This window comes from Tiliqua scincoides, chromosome 5 (genome assembly GCF_035046505.1).
Source record: "Tiliqua scincoides isolate rTilSci1 chromosome 5, rTilSci1.hap2, whole genome shotgun sequence".
NCBI lineage: Eukaryota > Metazoa > Chordata > Lepidosauria > Squamata > Scincidae > Tiliqua > Tiliqua scincoides.
The window spans coordinates 7296722-7317634 of record NC_089825.1 but is presented as its reverse complement, the minus strand read 5'-3'; the positions used below and the strand labels follow the sequence as shown (position 1 = coordinate 7317634).

General features: G+C 42.6%; 1 protein-coding gene across 9 annotated transcripts in view; it reads left to right on the top strand.

The window, feature by feature from the left end:
* KMT2C (lysine methyltransferase 2C) overlaps window positions 1–20913 on the top strand; it is a 205749-nt gene that overhangs the window by 20147 nt on the left and 164689 nt on the right. The window lies entirely within an intron of this gene.

The following is a 20913-nucleotide window of genomic DNA, read 5'->3' as shown; positions in this document are numbered from 1 at the left end:
TACAGCACTTTATTGTTTTGAAATAGCTGCATAATGGAGAGGAGCAGAATGTTTTTGTGCGTGTTCAAATTAATGTTCTTCATCAGAACACTTTAAAGTGAGTGACTTTCCTAGACCCATAGTGGAATAGCAAAACACACTTTCATTATGATTTCTTGAGAAATATAATACTTTATTCAGTTTGCAATTTAACTTTAAAAAAAATCTATTGACTTTTAAAAGAATAACTTGGCTTTTATAAGAAAATTGAGTCTAATATAAACATAATTGTATGCACAGTATTGCAATTTATAGTCCCTTTCCTTACATCACCTTCAACTGTATCACAATCTTCTACCAATGCATTGTGTAAATGGCTGCTTTCCTATATAAAAGAACCATTTTTTAAACAAATATATCTCAGAATTTTACACCACATAATAATTATTGTGAGTTTCCTAGTGAATCAGTCTTTGAAAGATCTAGGGTTCTAAAGACATCATTGTGTCATCAGGATAAACCTCTTTTGTATTTTAGTGAGATTCCCTGCCCTTTTCTTTCCTATGTAGGGAAACACAGGGAAATCTCCTAACTGCATGATGAGCCTTGGAGAGACTTAGAAGTTAGTGATACATCTTGATTTTGATGAGTCTTGAAAATATGTGGATTCTCTCTAAAGCTAGGGTTCCCAACCTGTGTTCCGTGGACCACTGGTGGTCCGCAGTGCCCTCCCAGGTGGTCAGCGATGTCTCTGGTGAAAAAAGAAAAAAAAATGCCCTTCCAGGAAGAAAAAAGCCTCTGTAGCGCCAGCAGCCAATCAGAGCAGCTCAGAGCCAGTCAGAGCATAGCCTTTCTCCGTCTCCTGCCTCCCCCCTCCCACCTCCCTTCCCTCCTTGTCTGTGAGTGCCCAGACAAGCGAAAAAGTGAAGTGCAGGCGCCTTGTAAGGTGCGCGTGTTTGTGCAGCCTCCTGGCTCAGCTGCATGCAGGAGAGAGGTGCCCTGCCGCCACTGCCTCCAGCCTGCTGCCTCCTTTCCTTGACCCTGTGCCTTGAGGTGAGCCCTCACAGCCTGGTTTTTCAGGAATCAAATCAGGACTGCAGCCAGCCTGGGAAGTCTCTTGGGCAGGCTGGTGGGGGGGGGGCCTGAGGAGGGGACAAATGGGAGTAATGAGGAGGAGGAGGAGGAGAAGGAACAGGCTGCCAAAGGCCTGGCTGGCTGGGGGGGGGGTTTCCCTGGGAGTGGGTTTCTCTGGATGTGATATCCCTGGGAGTGCAGACTCCAGCTGGCCAGGGAACACAGAGGAAGGGAGTTGGAGGCAGTGTGGTAGAAGGAGAGGGGAGAAACAGTATGCTCAACCCCCAGCCCTGGTACCCCTCCCCAGTTGGCAGGATTGGGTCCCCCGGATGTGCTCTTCTAACGCCCAGGGGTGGAGCAAGGGATCCAGGCAACCAGGTTTTGGCACCCCTTTTGGAGAGGGAAACAGGCAGCACCTCTGCTGTCTTACTGCAATCTGCCCACCTGGGGAGAAGCAATCCCAGAAGTTGCAGAACAGGCACCACCATAGCCAAGTACAGCAGGTGCAACCCCTGACTCTTCCTCCTCAGAGAGCAGCAGCAGCTTTGTCCATGGGGAGCCCTCCCCCACCCCACACTTGGCCAGTTCCCTACCTCCTCAGTTTGCAATCCTGTGCATGCTTACCTTGGAGTAGGCCCCATTGACTATAATGGGACTTACTTACTTACTAACAGGGCTGTTAGTCACACTGTGGCTGTGATGAACTTCTCCAGAAATTTCTCCAATCTCCTTTTAAAGGCATCTAGAGGAACACAAATTATCTGCTGCCTAAGTCCATCTATGTTATATATACCCCTGCACAGAGATTGTATGAATGACCTTGTACTTAATCATTGTGTTTCAATTTCCTGTGTTAATCTGTTGATTAGGAATGTTTATGACTCTACAAACTGAGCAGCATGGACTTTTAATGCTATTTTGCTTAGTAACTACCACCGCTTGGTTCTGGTAGGACACTTGCAGTCTGATCTTATATATGTTTACTTGAAACTTTGTTCAGTGCTGTTCATTTCCAAATATGAGTGCATAAGATTTCAGCCTTAGCCCAAGTAAGCAATTTTGCTTACTATTTTTGCATGTTGCGTGTGCAGAGTGAGCCAGACAGAAATCTGTTAACTTGTATATTATCCAAGTTTTCCAACACCTCATCTACTTGGCCCTAAGCACATGCACAAAACATGAGGACTGTAGAATTAAAGTGTTTTGGGTTATGTTATGTTTTTATGCAGGTTTTATAAAGTCAGTGTGTTTGAAGTACTATAGCAACCAGTTAATATGGTGATATGTGTGTTCAGGAAATATACAAATATCCGAACAGGAGAATTGATTTTAATTTGGGGCTTTTTTCTGGATATTTCTTATTGACTGATTTAAAACAAGGAGACTTAAAAATAATTTGCTTCAGTTCCATATATGGATCCCCTAGAGACTCCCTCATCTCCTTCAAATTCATTCTTAAAATCCACCTTTTCTGTCAAGCATTTGGAACCATCTGGTCTCCAGTCCCTACTGTAACGGTGTGTGTGTGTGTGTGTGTGTGTGTGTGTGTAAATGAAACAATTGCATATGCATCCCTTATCTATCCTTCCCTTCACCCCAGTGGCATATCTAGGGTGTGGCAGGTATGTACACCTGTCCTGGGTATCCCTTGAATAGGGGCAGCCAGATCATGAAGCTGCTACCTTGTGTTTTGTCAGCCTTGTGATCTGGAATGGGGAATGGAAGGTATCGGGGCAGTAGAGAAGCCACTGCTGCCAGTGATGACTCCTTCCCAGAGAACCTAGATGGTAGGGGTAAGGTGTGAAATTGGGTGGGGGAGGGTGGGCCAGGAGATGGTTCAGGTCTGGGAGGGGGACGGATGGCAACAGAGACTGCTGCCCAATCCTGTGCCCCCTCCTGGGAGCCTTACATGGGTTGTCTTAGCTGGCACAGATTCAAGTAGACCCTTAGGTTCTGCAGGGCCCAACACAGGGTATGGAAACTAATGTCCCCTTAGCCCAAGGAGACCTCCAACTGCCTCCTTGACCCTATGGGATACTGTGGTGGCTGTTTCAATTCTGCTGTACCATGGGTGGCTGCCACCATAGGATTGGGCTGCCTGTTAAATACCTTTAGTAGTATGTCTACAACAGGGGTGCTCACACTTTTTTGGCTCGAGAGCTACTTTGAAACCCAGCAAGGCCCGGAGATCTACCTGAGTTTTTTTACAATATTCGCGCCATCAGAACATATAACATTTATGTGTACAATGTATGTTGGTGTACCTTGCATAACCTCATGAGCCAATATTGCACAACATAATTAACTATAAACATTTTTTGTAATTACTTGAGTTTACTTTGATGACTTGCACTGAAGTGAATCAGCCAAGGATGCATAGTCCGGACAGTAGCTGCTGACAGCCAGCCTCAAGCACACTTCCAAATGTTCATCAGTCATGGTAGAACAGTACTTGGACTTAATGATCTTCATGTAGGAAAAGGCTGACTCACATAAATAAGTGGAGCCCTTCCTGCCTCAGGTGCTCTTATATCCCTGAGGGCCCTATTGCCTTCAAGTGGCTGCAGCTGTGCAGCACACTCTGCTGGATGCCCTGGCCTTACCCTTAAAGGGGCCACTGCTGACACCACATCTACCTCCTCACCAGATCTTCCTGGATTCCAATACAAGGGGGGGGGGCCCGGAGCAGATCTCTATACAGACCAGTGCAAAAACAGGGGAAAGGTGTGGGGGAGGGAAGATCTCTATATAGACATCACAGCAAGACCAGTGCAAAACCCCTTTGCACACAGAACCAACAGATGGAAGTTGGGGGGGGCAGATCTCCATACATACCAGTGCAAAAACAGGGGAAAGGTGTGGGGGAGGGAAGATCTCTATATAGACATCACAGCAAGACCAGTGCAAAACCCCTTGCACACAGAACCAACAGATGGAAGTTGGGGGGGGGCAGATCTCCATACATACCAGTGCAAAAACAGGGGAAAGGTGTGGGGGAGGGAAGATCTCTATATAGACATCACAGCAAGACCAGTGCAAAACCCCTTGTGCACAGAAGCAACAGATGGAAGTTGGGGGGGCAGATCTCCATACATACCAGTGCAAAAACAGGGGAAAGGTAAGTCAGCCCCAGTAGAGTCAACGGGGCTCACTCCCAGGGATGCATGGACAGGAGAGAAGCCTGCCAGCGGCTCCTCTCCCAGGGAGGAGCCTGCCAGGGGCTCACTCCCTGGGCTTACTCCCTGGGCTCACAAGCCTGCCAGGGGCTCACTCCCAGGGATGCGTGGACGGGAGAGAAGCCTGCGAGGGCTCCTCTCCAGGTCTACTCATGAGTCAGCCCCAGTAGAGTCAACGGGGCTCACTCCCAGGGATGCGTGGACGGGAGAGAAGCCTGCCAGCGGCTCCTCTCCCAGGGAGGAGCCTGCCAGGGGCTCACTCCCTGGGCTCACAAGCCTGCCAGGGGCTCACTCCCAGGGATTCGTGGATGGGAGAGAAGCCTGCGATTGACTCATTTTGCCTCGCGATCGACCAGTCGATTGCGATCAACGTATTGAGCACCCCTGGTCTACAACATATTGTCAGTGTGGTGCAATAATTGGACATGTCCCAACTGTAGTAATTTAAATACCTGGTTGATTTCTCTTTTGGTAATAATCCATTGTCTCCTTGAAAATATCATCTACTTTTAACTTTGTAAACATTTTATAAAAAGTACTACTTTCTGGACTGTGCGGTGTCTTTCTTTCTAGTCATTTTATATAAAATAAGTCAGCAAGTCTGATTCCTGATGACAGGTCTTTCTGCAACTGGTTGTAATTTCTGTATCTGCAGTGGTTGACCAAGTGTAGCAGTGTGAATGCAAGACCTGCTCTGTTGCATCATGAGCCCCTTTACAGTTCAGGTCTGATAAATAGTGTGAAAGCAGGATGGTCTTATGCAGTAGCTGTCTATACTGCCCCTGCTCTGTGGAGAGAGAAAATAGTGAAACCCCCATTCCAATCTTTTTCAGACCTCAAATTGATGTAGATAATTGCAATAGAGAAGTAAACCACTGCATGTGAAAAAAAATAGCTACAAGTTTGTTATTTCCACAGTGACTAAGCTGTTACATCAGTTCTGCAAATTGCAAAGAGGCTTAAACAATTCTTGTTGGGTTTTTTCTTTTTTGCAAATGTCCAGGTCATGTAGAATTGTCCATATTTTGTTTGCTTTTGTACTGCATTTCAGTACTGTTGGATTTTAAAAATACAGGCATGTCCCCATATCTGCAGGGGCTCAGTTCCAAAACCCTCCCACAGTTAAGTGAAACAGCAGATATGGGCAAATGCTTCCCTTCCTGGAGCCAAGGGGAGCTCTGCTTCTCTTGCCACTGGAGGGTCCTCTGAGTGCAGCAGAGGTTGCATCCGTCTGCCTGCGGCCTCGGCTGGGCTTTCTCTGTGAAACCGGAAATGACTTTTTTTTACGTCTAGGGCTCTGAGCCCAGCAGACTGTATGCATGTGGATGGATGTCTGTAGCCCCTGAAGAGCTGATCCGCAGGTAACTGAATCCGCTGATATGGTATCCCCGGATACTGGGGTCCCCTGTATGGTACAGTTGAAATATTTCATCAATATAAATAAAATTATAGGGAGAGACAAAATGAAATTGAGAGACAGCATTCAACTAATCAAATATTCATTAAGTTTTATTTTATATAGCACCTTTGGTGTACATAGTTTTACAGAGTAACAACAAAAGTATGCATTCCTGCCCCACGTAGCTTACAATATGAAATGTGACCTATGACTGGCAGTACAGGGAGCAAATGAAGATGAGGAGAAGGATAAATAGGTTTATCACATGTTAAGCTCAATACCATATGCATATTTAGGATAGTTTCAGTATGGGTTTAAAGCTAAAGGTTTTCAAGTTGGTTCCAACTAGAGGGAAGCGCATCAAACTGGTATGAAGTACTAGTGCTTTTAAGACCATAGTTCACTATGGAGGACAGAAGAAAGGGCTGCATTTCTGTCTGCTATAAGATGCTTTCCTTAGGCAGTATGATACATCCAGTTTCCATGACTCTGAAAATTTGTGTGGAATCTTTCCTAAAATTGGACCTCTATGCCAGCAGAGTGCAACTGCCTGCTGATATCTAAGTACTGAGGCAGATAGCTCCAAGCAAAGAGGCAGTGAGCAGATTTGGCATTACGTGTGTGGCTGGTATGGGAGTGAGACATGGAGAGAAAGAAGAATATTTATTTAAATGTTATAAGACCCCCCAAATTATATTGCATCATTCAATATCAATTAATAGTTCAGGACTAATTTTCTAATGTTCCTTCCCTGTTCCCCCCCCCCTTTATATCTGATGTTTAGTTTAGGATACAATACTGTAGTGACAGTCACCTCCTTATGCAAATGAGCATTGTGATATGAATGAAATTGAATTTTCCGCAGAATGGAATCAGTTCAAGTGTGTCAAGCTAGTTGGTGAGTCATCATTGACATAAACTGGAACTAAACCAGACCACTTTCAGTGCATCTGAACCAGTTAAAGCAGAAAACATACTGTAATGGTTTAATGCAGTGTTTCTCAAACTGGGTCAGGACCCACCAATGATCACGAGCTGATTTCTGGTGGGTTGTGGAAGTTTTTCAAACATTAAAAATAAAAAGTTTGTAAGCACCTTTGCTTGGATTGCAGAAGAAAATTGTTAGCTAGAATGCTAACCTGTACTATGAAGTAATCTTCAGACTTTGAAGACATTTGAAGACAAAATGTCAAAGACTTCAAACATTTTGTCACATTTTCTGATTTTCTATAGTAATTGGTGTGCTACGTGTGAACCCAGTTTCAGTCTTTTGTCTGGCCTGGAAATCCTTCACTGCACATCTTGCTCTCCAGTTAATAATTCTGGGTACCCTGGAATGACTGTAAAGGTTTGAGGGAACAGTCCCTTTCTAGGGAGAATCTAGCAAATGTCTACACACACATTATATGTAAGATATCTAGCAACCTCGAGAACAAAGCAACCCTATTATTATTATGAGATTTTCTTACTGTCAGGTAGATGTTATTGATTGGTTTGTTTTATTCAGACATTGAGTCCTTCTCAAGGACCTAGGATGCCTGGTTTTATCCTAATTTGATGTTACAAATACCGTCACAAAACGTAAGCTGTTCTCAGTAAAGCTACTTGTTACAGTTGATTGATGGTAATTTCTGTGGCCCCTATGCTGTTCAGGTACTCTTCCAGGTGTTTTGGAATAGCACAGAGGGTGCCAACCACCACTGGGATCACTTTGGTCTTCTTCTGCCACAGCCTTTCAATTTCTACTTGTAAATCTTTGTATTTTGTTGTTTTTTCCAGTTCTTTTTCTTCTGCTTTATCACCTGGTATTGCTATATCAATGATTTTGACTTATTTTTTCTTCTCGACTACAGTTATGGCTGGTGTATTGTGTGATAGATGTTTGTCTGTCTGTAGTTGGAAATCCCATAATATTTTGGTATCTTCATTTTCAACCGCTTTTTCAATTTTGTGATCCCACCACTTTCTGGCTGCAGGTAGCTAGTATTTTTTACAGATGTTCCAGTGTATCATTGTTGCTATCTTGTCATGCCTTTGTTTGTGCAGTCTTTTTACTGCAACTAATTAAATGGTCCTCTCTTTCTTTACGGAGATGGCACTTGCTGTTTTTTTTCTACTTTTGCTTTTTTTGCATTCATTCTTAATGCCTGTCCTTGTGCAACCATTATTAGACCCTCTGTTTGTTTCTTCAAGTTGGCTTTTTTGAGTCACTGCCAGGTCTTGGTGTTGTTTTTTCAGTAATATCTTGCAAATATTGTCCATGCAGTGGCTTGTTTTCCCACTTTTCTGCTCAGTTCCTCCTTTATTTTTTCTTATAAACTTACTTTGTTGGTAATAATTTCACATTGTTAACCATTTTAAGTGCATTCTCTTAGCTGTCCTTTGTATATTCTTCAAGGCCTCTTTTTTTCTTCTTCTTCTGTGACTGTAAAGGTTTGGGGGAACAGTCCCTTTCTAGGAAGAGTCTAGCAAACGTCTACGCATGCGTACTATATGTAGGATATCTAGCAGCCTTGAGAACACAGGAACTCTTAATAATTAGATCTCTTTTTTGTCTAATGGGTTGCAATTGTCATTTTTAAAAGTGGGTCCTGGTGCTAAAATGTTTGTGAAGCACTGGTTTAATGAAATGTATCTAGTGCTTTTTTTTTTTTTTTTTTTTTTTACTAGTGGTAGGAATCTTTTACAACTAGCAAGCAACTTTCAGAAGACTTGCAGTGGCAGGGAAAATGTTAGCATGCATAAGAAAGTAAGGTTTTCGGACTGGCCTCTGCAGTGTATGCCAAGCTTGTATGATATATTCCAGACCTAATGCATGTTTCAGTGTTCTTTCAGGGTCATCTGAATTGGCCACAGCAGTTGGTCATCTGAACTCCACAGCAGTTTTGTTTCCAAGGAATTTGAGTACTCTTTCAAATGAATTTATGAACATTTTGTACAACAAATAGAAGTGAGTTGGTAATTGAAATTTTTGCAAAGATGCCAGTTGAGTTCTCTCATGTTTTAATTCAAGCTTATTTTGATTAATAAAGCTTGAATTAAAATATGATGGTGTTGCTAGAAAACTTGAACCCTACATTATAAAGAGGTTTTTTGCTTGTAGGCTGCTTTTGTTGCTTCAAGAGATACATAGTTTCATGTAATGTTCTAAAACTCCTTTTGAGATATGATATAGTTTTTTAAAGTTTATACTTTTCACAAATGTTTCAGAAGCATTTCAACACTTGCTTGTTTTTCCCAGAAATATGTGCTTGACAAAGAGACCAAAAGGTTGTGCCCTGGGTGCTAGAAATAGAACGCAGTTGAGTTAGAGCATAGAAAATGACTTGATAGTGCCATTGGAGCTAAAGCAGTCTAGATTTTGGTTGTAAGCCTGTTTATGCTGTTGCTGTAGTATATTCGGATGTACCTGAAAGAGTGCACTCATCTTTAGATTGAAATATTTTATTAAATATTAATTATTGGAACTAGCCTGTATGTACAGGAAGCAACTAAATTTTTGGCCAGTGGTGACTGAGATGTATAGCCATTTCTATTCCAGGTGTACATAGAGCAGTCTTTACACTTAGAATAAAATCTCCTTTGGATCCATAGATATGGTTAATGTTTTGACTTTTACTGTGGGAGGAATTCCTCACTCTCCCAGGCTGTTCTTGCTGTTGGGAAAGGAAGTAGGGTTTTGTAGAACTCTGAGGGCCTTTTATCTTCAGACATTAAAAAAAAATTGCTTTTAATTTTTGACTTTCTTTTCTCCTTGCTACAGGCTTTTTATGATAAGGTCTTTTGCTTATCTTCCCCACCCACCTGAGCTAGGATAGCGAAGGAGCTGGTGAGAAAGTACTTGGGTTCTTTCACTTTAATAATAATAATAATAATAATAATAATAATAATAATAATAATAATAATAACAACAATACAGGTATTTATATACCTCCTTTCTTGGTCGTCAGATTTCTCCTCAGACTTTATTCAAGGCGGTTTACAAAGGCAGGCGGTTCTAAATCCCACTAGGGATTTTTACAATTGAAGAAAGGTTCTATCTTTCAAGAACCACAGCATTTCAGATGGATCTTTCTGATCTGGTATCCCATTCTGGCCTCCAGTTTCCTCCCATGCAAGCTGACAAGCAGCTCCTTCATCTCTAACATAGAGGGCAGCCAAGACGCTTCTTCGCTCACACCGAAGAGCAGGTGGAATAACTCGGCTTGGCTTGTCAGCTGCTTCAAGGTCTCACCATTCACGGTGCCGGTGGCTCGAACTGGCGACCTGCAGATGTTACCTTCAGGCAAACATCCTATACCTTTAAATCCTATACCTTACCAGATATATAATCCTATACCTCCTAATCCCAGTGGTGTCACTAGGGGGACGTGGGGGGGTGCAAGCTGCACTGGGTGATGTGCACAGGGGGGTGACCCCACTACTGGCCAAAATTTTTAAAATCGTGGTGTTTTCGAATAATACCATTATGTCATATATCATTTAATGCATAATTTCATGCAGAATGCAATGCAATAAACCATGTTGAAATATCTCTATTCTATCAAAGATTATAGCCAAAAAACCAGCAGGGGCGGGGCAATGGTGCATTGCCCTGCCAATTGCGTGGGAGGAGGTCTATCATGCGGGTGATGTGCTGGCCTCCTGCACTGGGTGACACAAACCCTAGTGATGCCACTGCCTAATCCTATACCTCTGGTTAACTTGGTGAAGAACTGGAAAGTGTAAACTTCCGTCCAACATACTACATGTAATCTTCCTTCTGCAGCTGGGAGTAGAGAGTTCTCACCAAAGCAGCACTTTTCTGATTTCACTTCACTTAGAGCAGGGGAGTTTTTGCAGGAGGACCACATCATCTCTCTGACCACATCTCTCTCTCTGTTGGGGGCTGGCAAATAAAGAATTTATTTTATGTATTTATTTACTTCATTTGTACCCCGCCTTTCTCCCAGAAGAGACTCAAGGTAGCTTACAATAATCATTTACATTTCAATAACCCTATCTTAACATCACAAAGGTCAGCAAGTCTGTTTTTAAATCACCTGAGCTGTTTTTTAAATTGATTTGCTATAGTGCGATTTTTGCCATCCACATTCTGGGAACAGAACCCTCATGAATAATGAGACTCAGCCTGTATATCATAAGCAGAAAACTGTATGGTAAAGTTTACCTGTTAGTAATCTGTGGACTAAATCTGGTCTCCTGAAAAGTACCTGATCTAAGTACTTGGATGTCAATCCGTGTTCTCCTTTCTCTTCTCCATGCTTTTCGAAGCAACTTATTATATGTGCAGGAGGAGAACCCTAACTTGAGGAAAGAGGATAGTAAGGAGATAAAAACCAGTGATGCTCATGAGTGAGAAAGATGTCCCTCTCCTTGCAAGTGCTGTCCCATTCCATCTGCCTCTTTATTTCTTCCTTTCCCTCCAAGGCAGTGACTGAAAGGGGAGACTGAGATTAGAGAGCATGTGATAAGGAAGAACTAGAACAAGAGCTGGAGGCAAAACAAGCACTAAAAAGGCATGGATGGTCAAAGAGCAGACTAGTAGTTTTGTTTTTTTTAGGCAACAAGTTACTTAGAATTTAATGACCTCCATATTTTGCCTGATAGCTGCCATACCCAAAGGTGCCATACTATCGTCTGACTGGCTGTATTGGTGCTGTCTAAATCTAGCAGCAGAGAGGCCAAGAACTGTATGTATATACGCATATATACAGGGTGCCCCTCATCTGTGGGGGTTCTGTTCCAAGAACCCCTGTGGATAATGAAATCTGTGGGTTTTGGGGGCCCTGTAATCTTCTGGAGGGCCAGGGAGTCTGCGCCTCCTTGGCCCTCTGAAGACCTTTTGAGACCTTAAAACGAAAATCCGGAAGTGACTTTTTGTGGCCTCCCAAAGGCTTCAGAAGGGTTTCTGAGGGCTGCCTGGCACAGCTCCAGGTGTTTCTGGAGGGTCCATGTGGGTCTGACCCATGAGTTCAGGGACCTGCAGATAATGAAACCCGTGGCTCCTGAATCCACAGATGTAGTGCTCCCACTGTATATGTGCATTTCAGTTAGGTTTTTCAGAGTTCAATTTCTTTTTTTCTTAAGTTGCTGTTATCTGTCCTAAGCACTTGAGAGATGATGGGCTTGGAATGTCAATCAGTGAAATGATTCCCAATCTTTTAAAAAAATTTCTTAAACCAGGGGGATTGGTTAAAGAGCGCTTAAGAGGAAGTTATGGTAGTTTTTCAAATGGAAATTGGAAAAAAAACGAGGGTTGCACATCCCTCTGTATTATTGCAGCTCTGAGCTACAGTTTAGATATCTGTAAGTCATATTATCAATTAGAAGTTTTGTAAATGGAAATCTAAATCTAGTCAAGGAAACAAGAAACTGGAATATAGAGTTGTTTAAAGGCTTAATGTAGTGTTTTTATTATTGTAAAAGTGCTTTGTGCAGACGGTTATCTGAAATGCTTGGAACCAGAAGTGTTTAGGATTTTGGATTTTGGAATATTTGCAAATGGCTAGGGTTGGAGGAGAAGGGGCGGTAGACGATGATGTGACTGGAGAATGGTGGCTAGGCCTGACCAGCCCCTCCGTGCCCAGCTGCAAAGACTTAGACCAGGGTGCTCCAAACTGTGGCCCACGGGCCAGATCCAACACCTTCACTAACCGCTCCCCTGCATGAACAGAGCATACCATTCTATGGAAGAGCCTGCCATTGTCATCTCTGATCTCCCCCAATGTTTGTACTGCCCAGCCTCTTCTGTGTTCTGCTGCCCCAGCAGGTTCTGCACCCAGATTTCCTGGCAAACACAGCTGGGTGTAGCAAACATTGAGGGAGATCGGAGGTGACAATGGCAGGCTACCTGGCAGAATGGTAAGCTCCAGTTGCGCCAGGGAGGCTGTTTTCAGTGCACATCCATGTCCAGTTTGGAGACCACTGGCTTAGACCTCAGGGTTGCCTAGCAGGCCCCCCTTTCTTTGCTTATTCTTCCCCAGCCTGTTCATGCTATGAATTTGGGATCTCCGTATATTGGGAGCAAAATCAGTCTCGTATCCAAGGTGTAGATTCTCTATGAAGGCATCCTCCATGCCAGTGGTTCCCAAAGTGTGCATTGTCATGGCACACACACAGGGGCACTGCAGGATATCCCCAGTGCCGCCTCCTATCTGTTCTCCTGGGTGCTACCATCTTGGATCTCGCAGGATTTCATGAGATACAAGATGGTGGGAAGAAGAGATACAGGGGTGTCATGACCCAGATAAGTTTGGGAACCCCTCCTCTACATCATTGACAGCAACAACTCTATTGTTGCACTCACAAAAGGTAGGGAGGTCGTGCAAGCTGTGGGGAGAGGGGAGCCACAAGCTGCGCCTGCATGTCAGCTCTGAGGGGTGGGAGTGTGTTGGCCCTGAAAACTACATTGTGGATACCAGGAGATTGGTCTGAACCTTTGTGGCCTCCTCTGCCATTTCCCTAAATCCGAGAAAGGGAGGGTAGCTGTGGCAAAAGAATAAACTGAAGTTACTGGATGAAATGTCTGTTGTGTGCCAGCTCAAAAAGTTTCAGATTTTGGAATATTTTGGTTTTTTGGATTAGAAATGCTCACTTGTACTTGTCTCTAATATTTAAGACACCACTGAAAAAATCGCCCAGTTATACTTGTATGTGTAAACATTCTGTTTTATGTCAAAATATTAAAATTGAGTTTTATATTCACTTAATACAACACACAAGTCTCAAGTCCAGTATCTGGAGTAGACAGTACTAAAAAGTTCTACAGCCATTTGATTATGATTCCCTTTCAGTGAAAACCTCTTTTTGCAAATACACATACAGCTGTATAGATGGTCACTTCTTAACCATTACAGCAGCAGTTGGTAAGCTACTGCTGCCTATGTTCAGAACATTTTTGAAGTTTTTATATATCAGACAGCATGTTTTAGTGTCTTATGGAAGACAAAATTATAGTTATTGATTCTGTTTTTGTTATTGTTAGGTGCTGTTTGAGGACTTAAGTGTATTTGTAGATGTTGTACTTGAGGTTTGTTTTATATCTTGTCTGTATAAAACTCAGGTTTTGGTATTTTGATGTAAAACAGTATTTTATACATATTCTGTCTTTATTTTTACAGTTGTAAGCTTCTAAGCATTTTGGGGGGATATGGGAATTATGACTCTTGAACATTTCTACAACACTGTTGTAAAATGTTATCTTACCCCAAAAGGGGTTTGTAAATCCATTGGCAGTTGTGAAACAACTACACACTGTGACACACTGTATCTTTTTTGAAAACTTGCAGAGATGTTATGTTATATAGTACATTAGCATACCAACAAAGGATGGAGAGAGAGCCAAATATTTCTTGTTAAGAAGATTATTTTAAAAGGATTGCTATTAAAATACTATTAGACTTTAAAATAAGTGTATTTATGAGATCAGTAAAAAAGGTAGAAATTATTATGAAAGTATATTTTAAAATACTGTAAAGTAGGAGTGTTAGAACATATATTTTTGTGAATAATTTTACATTAAATGAAACCCCACTTCAAGAAAGTAGTTCTCTGAACTGGTCTGAAAGAAACCTCAGCTGCAGAGGAGACACAGACATGGATGCTAGACTAGCCACATTTACCAGCTGCGTGTAAAAGCTACATTTGGACGTAAAGGGATTTCACGTTTATTATGTGGGTGGGTTGATGTCAGTTTGGTTGATTATGCCCCTTTCAAGCTGCTGTGATAATTACCTGCTTGTTACCAGAAGTGTCGAACCCATTTTCAGTACTTGTTTGCTTTTGCTGTCATGCCCTAATTGCTATATAATTTTGTCCCTGCCAATTACTGCCTTGGTGTGAAATTTTACAATGAGGAAGTTGCAAAAATGATACCAGTGTAGCCTTCACAATTTTGACAGAATACTTTCAATTATATGTCAGTGTATAATTCTCCAAGTGGAAGCCCCAAACTTAATTTTAAGCCGTGGACGCTCCTCCCCTTGTTTTTAGGAGGTACATATAAAAGAGAGTCTTCCTCCCAATTTTCCAATGAATTGGGGTTAACTAAGCTTAAAATAAGCTTGCACAAATCCTGATTTACTCTTAATTTTTGTCACTCCAAATAATTTTTTTTAACTTTTGTTGATTTCATGAGAACGGTGCTTTTTTGTGAAATTACTCCATCTCTCAGTATGCATGTTAAAATATAAGCATGCTCTAACCCACATGAAACTTTGGATTGATGGTCAGTGGCACATTAGTAGGTACCGGTGTTTTGCTAATGAACCCTCATGCAATTTACATACATGAATATTGAGGGATAAATATGTAATAGAGTAAAGAAAAGACTAACCTGCAATGAATGACCTGAAAAATAACCTGAGTAAATGAATGACCTGAGATCTGTGGTCTCTGCTGGGCTCAGAGGACCCTCTGGAGAGGAGGGGAGTGGATCTCCCCTCGCTTTTGGAAGGGGTGAGCACGAGGGGGGGCGCGGAACTGATCCGCAGATAAGTGTTATTATCTGCAGATAATTCGCAGATACGGGATCAGCAGATACTGCCCCCCTCCTGTATTGTAATAATCGTGTTTGGTTCAGATTTTAATGACTTTTTAATTATCATTGCTGTGAGCTGCTGTGACTGCTCCTGTAGCAGTAAAAATAAAACAATTTTCTTTATTCTACTGAGACATTTTGTTGTAATCGTGTTTTTACAAATGCCCTATGTGTCAGAGTTGTCTGTTGGGCAGTTTTTCAGATCATTTGGAATCAATGGTTCATAAATGGTTTGGACAGATGACCTTCCAGCTCTACAGTTCGATGATTTTGTGTGACAGTTGGCTTGTTGTTCATTAATTACTTTTTTATTGCCTCTTCTGAAAAATGTCACTTGCTGCTTCATTTCATATGCTCATACCAAATTTGTAGGCATATGCTATGATAGAGTGCTACAGGCTCTCAGAATGACATGTTGGCATCCTTCAGTCTCGGAAGACTATGGTGTCACGCTTTGAATGGTGGTTCTGGAACAGTGTCCTCTCCAGTGCGCGAAGCCTGGGTAAAGTAGGTATGGAGGATAGGCTGTTACCCATGCAGCAAATCCCCCCTCTCCACGTCGCTGAAATGGTCCAATGGAAAGGCAGAGGCCAATACGGTTGGTTCCAGCGGCATCGCAGGAGTTGCCAGAACGTGACTGTGTTCAGCCATGAACTGCCTCAGGGACTCCGGCTCCGGATTTTGCCTCGAGGTTGACTCCTGAAGCCTTTTCCATAACTGGATGTAGCCACAAGGCAGTGGAGGTTTGGGATCAGAGTTTTCCTTCTCTCAGATGAGCTGCCTTCCCAGGCTGACGAGTCCCATCTACCTGGTGGCTGTTTAGTCGCCTATTCAGTCAGAATGACATATGAAGCTTCCTTACCCACAGTGCCTTCCCTACACACTTAAGTGGAAGGGTCAGATCTCTTTACAATTTTAACTGGACAAGTTACCAAGTTAATTTTTCATGACTTCACTAACAAAGTTTGCACACCAAGTTTTAAAGTTCCAAAGAGCTCTAGGTATAACTAGATGTTAGATATATTTAAACTTCAGTTGTACTGTATGAGCTATGTGCAGGTGCTGTGTGGTTTAAATACAATGGTTCAGAGGTAATTTAAGGAAAATGAAGATATTCCTAATCATGTTTTGGGAGCAGGACCAGTAGAGTTCTTTCTGACAGAGAAGGGTTGTCACAAGTCACTTCTTGAAATGTTCAGTGGAGGAGACTTATCTCCTTCCAGAGAGAGAAATCTATGATCTCTGATGGGCTAGGTAAAAGTGGTTTTAAAAAAAATTAAGCCCAAAAATATAGTTAAAGTAATAAGAATATTCAGGGATGTGCTCAAGGCACAGAGCCTGAATTGTGATTCGAGTCCGAAGTCACTGAATCCCCTGGACTCTACTTGTGAGTTGTAATGTACAACTGTCAGACTTGACTCACAAGAAATTTTGAGTCAGGCCATGAGTCATTCTGAGAAACTAGTTGAATCACAAGACAAGGGCTTCCCTGAGCAAAAATTCATAACCAAAAAGCCCCTTAGACCTTCCGTCTCGCCTCAACTCCCCAGTCCCTGCCTTCTGGAACCTACCCTACCACCTCATCTGCTGCCATCCTTCAGAATGCCTTCTTCTGGAAAGCCGAACATGGTCTTTGGCATGATGTGGAAGCCATGAAAAAGTAAGCCAGAACATACGCTAAAGCAGGGCTTTCAGACTGGGGCGTTGCGACGCCCCAGCCTGTGGGCCCTGGCCTCTGCCCCCTTAAGGGACAGGGGCAGCCAGGAGGCAGTGAGGAGGCAGTGGTGCGATCCTCAGGATTGTGCTGCTCAGGGGGCTGCAGGGGCTTGGATCCACTTACCTGAGCCTCCTGCAGCCTCCAGGGGGTGCGGGCAGCCTTGCGCGACATTCTGCAGGGCTCCCTGCAGCTTTGAAAGCAAAAGTGAAGCAATCACGCCCTGCCTCCACTAAAGTGGAAGTGGAGCGCAGTCGCTCCACTTTCACTTCTGAAGCTGCGGGAAGCCCTGCAGAACGTTGCACAGGACTTCTCGCACCCCCGGGAGGCTGCAGGAGGCTCGGGTAAGTCTAATCAAGCCTCTGCAGCCCTCCCTGAGCGGTGCAATCCTGGGGATCACGCCGCTGCCTCCCCCCACCCTCGTAAGAACTTAGAGCGGCTCAAACTCTCCCCAAGCGTTTGAAAACTGCTGCACTAAAGAGTCAGGACTCGATTCATTTTGAGTCCCAACTCTTTCTTAGCTTCACTGGCCCTAATTTGAGTCAGGGTCCGGGCTTATTTGGGCCCCACTTTGCCTTCCTCCAAAAAACTGCACCATTGCCTAACTGTTGGTGCCTTGCCTTCAGCCATTCTAACCCATATGCTGTATAAATGTGTGGTAGTGGTTTACCCTCTCTGAGATGAGATAAATATTTGCATTAATCTGGTACTCAAAGTCTCAAAATGTGCTGACATAAAATGCAATATTAAACAACTTGCCTGTAGTATGCGACTTTTCTGAGGGCAACAATGCTGAATTGTCTATGTCCTGTTGGTGGCCAAAGAACTTGTCTTATAGTATTGAAAGGATTGGAATATCCCAACAATGCAACAAAGAACCAACAAAATCACTGACGGTAGCCCCTGAACAGGAGGCCTGCAGATGTCAAGGTCTGGCAGAAAAAGATAATGACATTTGTACGACATTCACTTCAACCTATGCATTAGGACTCTGTCTCTGTAATAGACACTGGTGCATTGGATGTTCAGCATTTCTTAAAACTAATAATACTTTTTAGTATTAGTATTAGTTTTATTTCTTAAAACTAATAATTAGATTAAAACTAATAAGACCATTAATAAAAAGACTATAGAAGATTTTGTTTAGATTATTTCATATACTGAAATAAACTTAATTATGACTTTTATTTTGTAACTTTTTTCCCTTTCATGGAGCTATTTTAAATCTGTGCAGTAGTTTGGAAGGTTTTTTGTAATGAACGCCAAAGAGGAAAATTACATGAAAACAGCAGATGTGGGGTATGTTCTCTATTGAAAAGGAGTAATTATATTCAATTAGTTCAAACCTGTGATTTTGCTAATGTTAAATGCATTGCTGAAAATGTATTGGGGGAAGGGGACACAGTTGAGAAATCAGCAGTGTCACATTTAAAATGTAGAGGGGGTGTGTGTGTGTATAAAATTTTCAGTGTATTAATGTATTCACTATAGGATGTAAATATGTAAGTTATAACCTGTGAAATAAAAAGAAGGAAAATATTTTAATTAAATCATACTGCCTACTGTAGAAAAACATTTAATATATGAAAATTTTTGAGCAATCAAAATTTAGATCTGATTTTAACATATTAATCTTTGGTTGTACTATCTAACCTCTGATTTTATTTTTGTGCCTCGGAGCTGGAGTTACTATGAGTAGATGTCGTGTGTAACCTCACCTCTACTCTTTTTTTTGGAAATTATAGATATTTTAGCTTTTTAAGGAAATTTTAGCTCTTTCTATACAGGCATAACAATATAGCTTTTCATTCATATGTGACTTTCTTCTTAGGGCACACTATATTTCCAATAACTTTGTTCAGGTGGGTTGAGCATGAAATAATCTCTACCCAGTATTTTAATGCTTTACATATTTTCTCTTGTCTTTCCTTCATGTGAAATAATCTTAGAACCAAAATAGGATCCAAAATTTTATTTCAGGAATAATGCAACATAGTATTGACATTTAGGGAAGAAAAAGTGATCATAAATGTATAATGTAGAACTGGAGGTTTGCATATGAAAAAAAATTGCATTATGTATATTACTTGACTCTGTCAGTTTCACAACTGTGCTATTTCCTTGGGTTGATTGGATGCACATGTTCAAACATCTGCTTAAACTGAGATTCACTGGGAGACCTTAAGCCAGTCACCATCTCTCAGCCTAACCTACTTTCTCAGGTTGTTGTAAGAATTAAATTGTATGTTGCAGGGTCAGGGAGAATACTGTATTTTCACTTATCCATACTCTGCATATTAAGGCCATCCCTCTTTATCCATTTCAAGATTTTCAGTATAAGATGTGGGAAAGGTTGGGTGGGAAAACTGTTACTGAAAGAGCTGGTTTTTGTTTAGGGAAATTAGTACACTGCTCTATTGGAACACTGGGACCTTAAGACTGGGTGCAAACCAGTGGTCTACAGAAATTCCTTTTACTTAAAGAAGAGACTGAGAGAAATATTCCAATAAATGATTACAGCTTTCTTAAAAAGGGCACAAAAATAGATATCCAAAAGACTTAATAAAGAACTATTGTAATGCCCTAAACCTGCGGTTTTCAAACTCTCAGGGAGTTTGAAACCCACAGTAATTCTTGGGGGGGTGGGGAGGCAGCAGGAAGGCAGCTCAGGGGGCTGCAGGGACTGGGGTGCACTCACCAGTCCCTGCAGCAGCGGTCCTGGGGTGCGTGGAGCCCTGCGCGAGTGCCTGCAGGGCCCCCTAGGTCAGGGAAAGTGAAAGTGGAGTGTTTGCAACCCGCTCCGCTAAACTGGAAGTGGTGTGTTGATTGCTTTGCTTTCACTTTCCCTGACCTGGGGAGCCTTGCAGGCACTTGCACAGGGCTCCCCGCACCCCAGGTCGGCTGCTGCAGGGACTGGTGAGTGCATCCCAGTTCCTGCAGTCCTGTTAGAAGAGAAAGTGGAGCAATTGCGCCCCACTTCCGGTTTAGTGGAGTGGGGTGCGATTGCTCCGCTTTCACTTTCTGTGACCTGGGGAGCCCTGCAGAATGTCATGCAGGCTCCCCACACCCCTAGGAGGCTGCAGGAGGCTGAGGTAAGTGCACCCAAGCCCCTGCAGCCCTCCCAAGTGGCGCGATCCTGGGGATTGTGCCGCTGGGAATCCTGGCAATTCTGGGGATTGTGCTGCTGCCTCCTCCCTGCCTGCTCCTTGCCCTAACCAGTGTCCTATAGTGATGATTACAATGTCATGTGAGTGTCTTTGGTGCATCTGAAGAAATCAGAAAAAGAAAGGGGGTAGTAGGGAAGATTTTCAGGGATCCCTGCTTTGCTAAGCCTAGCTGCTAGCTAAAAGATGGGAAGAGAAGAGAAAATGGGATGTTTGTGAGAGAGAAATGGAAGAGTTCAAAGCACAAAGTATAACTACCTGTCTGGGTGTCTGGTTTGTGAGCAGCATGTTTGGACACTCAGGAGAGTGACCATTTGCTAGTCAAACCCCATTAGTGTTTAAGGATATTGAAAAGTTGCTTACGTGTAAGCAAAAATGTTTGAGGATAATTGTGGAACTTGGGTTGTTTGCTTTTACTGTGTCAATGGGTAACTTGGGTATGAATGAAGGGAATTCCTCTTAACTAAACAGGATGCAGGTAAAAAGGGCTAGCAGTGTCAGCTAAAATACAGTTTAGTACTCTGGTGCCAAATGATGTAAAATGAGATCTACCTAAATTAATGCAAAATACAGGGATTATAATCCATTGTTGTGGCACAAAAAGTTACTGGAATTGCATTCAAGAAAACAAACACAAACTGTACATACAATGAGAAAATGTCTTACAAGATTACCAAGTTTCATTCAGCCAGAGATACTAAGTAAGATTATCATTTTCCTTCCAGGATGTGTGATTGGGGAGGGGAGGGGAGGGGAGGGAATGCAAAGAACAACCAAGAGTCTGAGCTTGACCAAAGTGAAAATGAGGCCTATAGGCCAGTGTTTCTGGGAGAATAGTTCATTTTGCTTGCTGCCATCCATATATG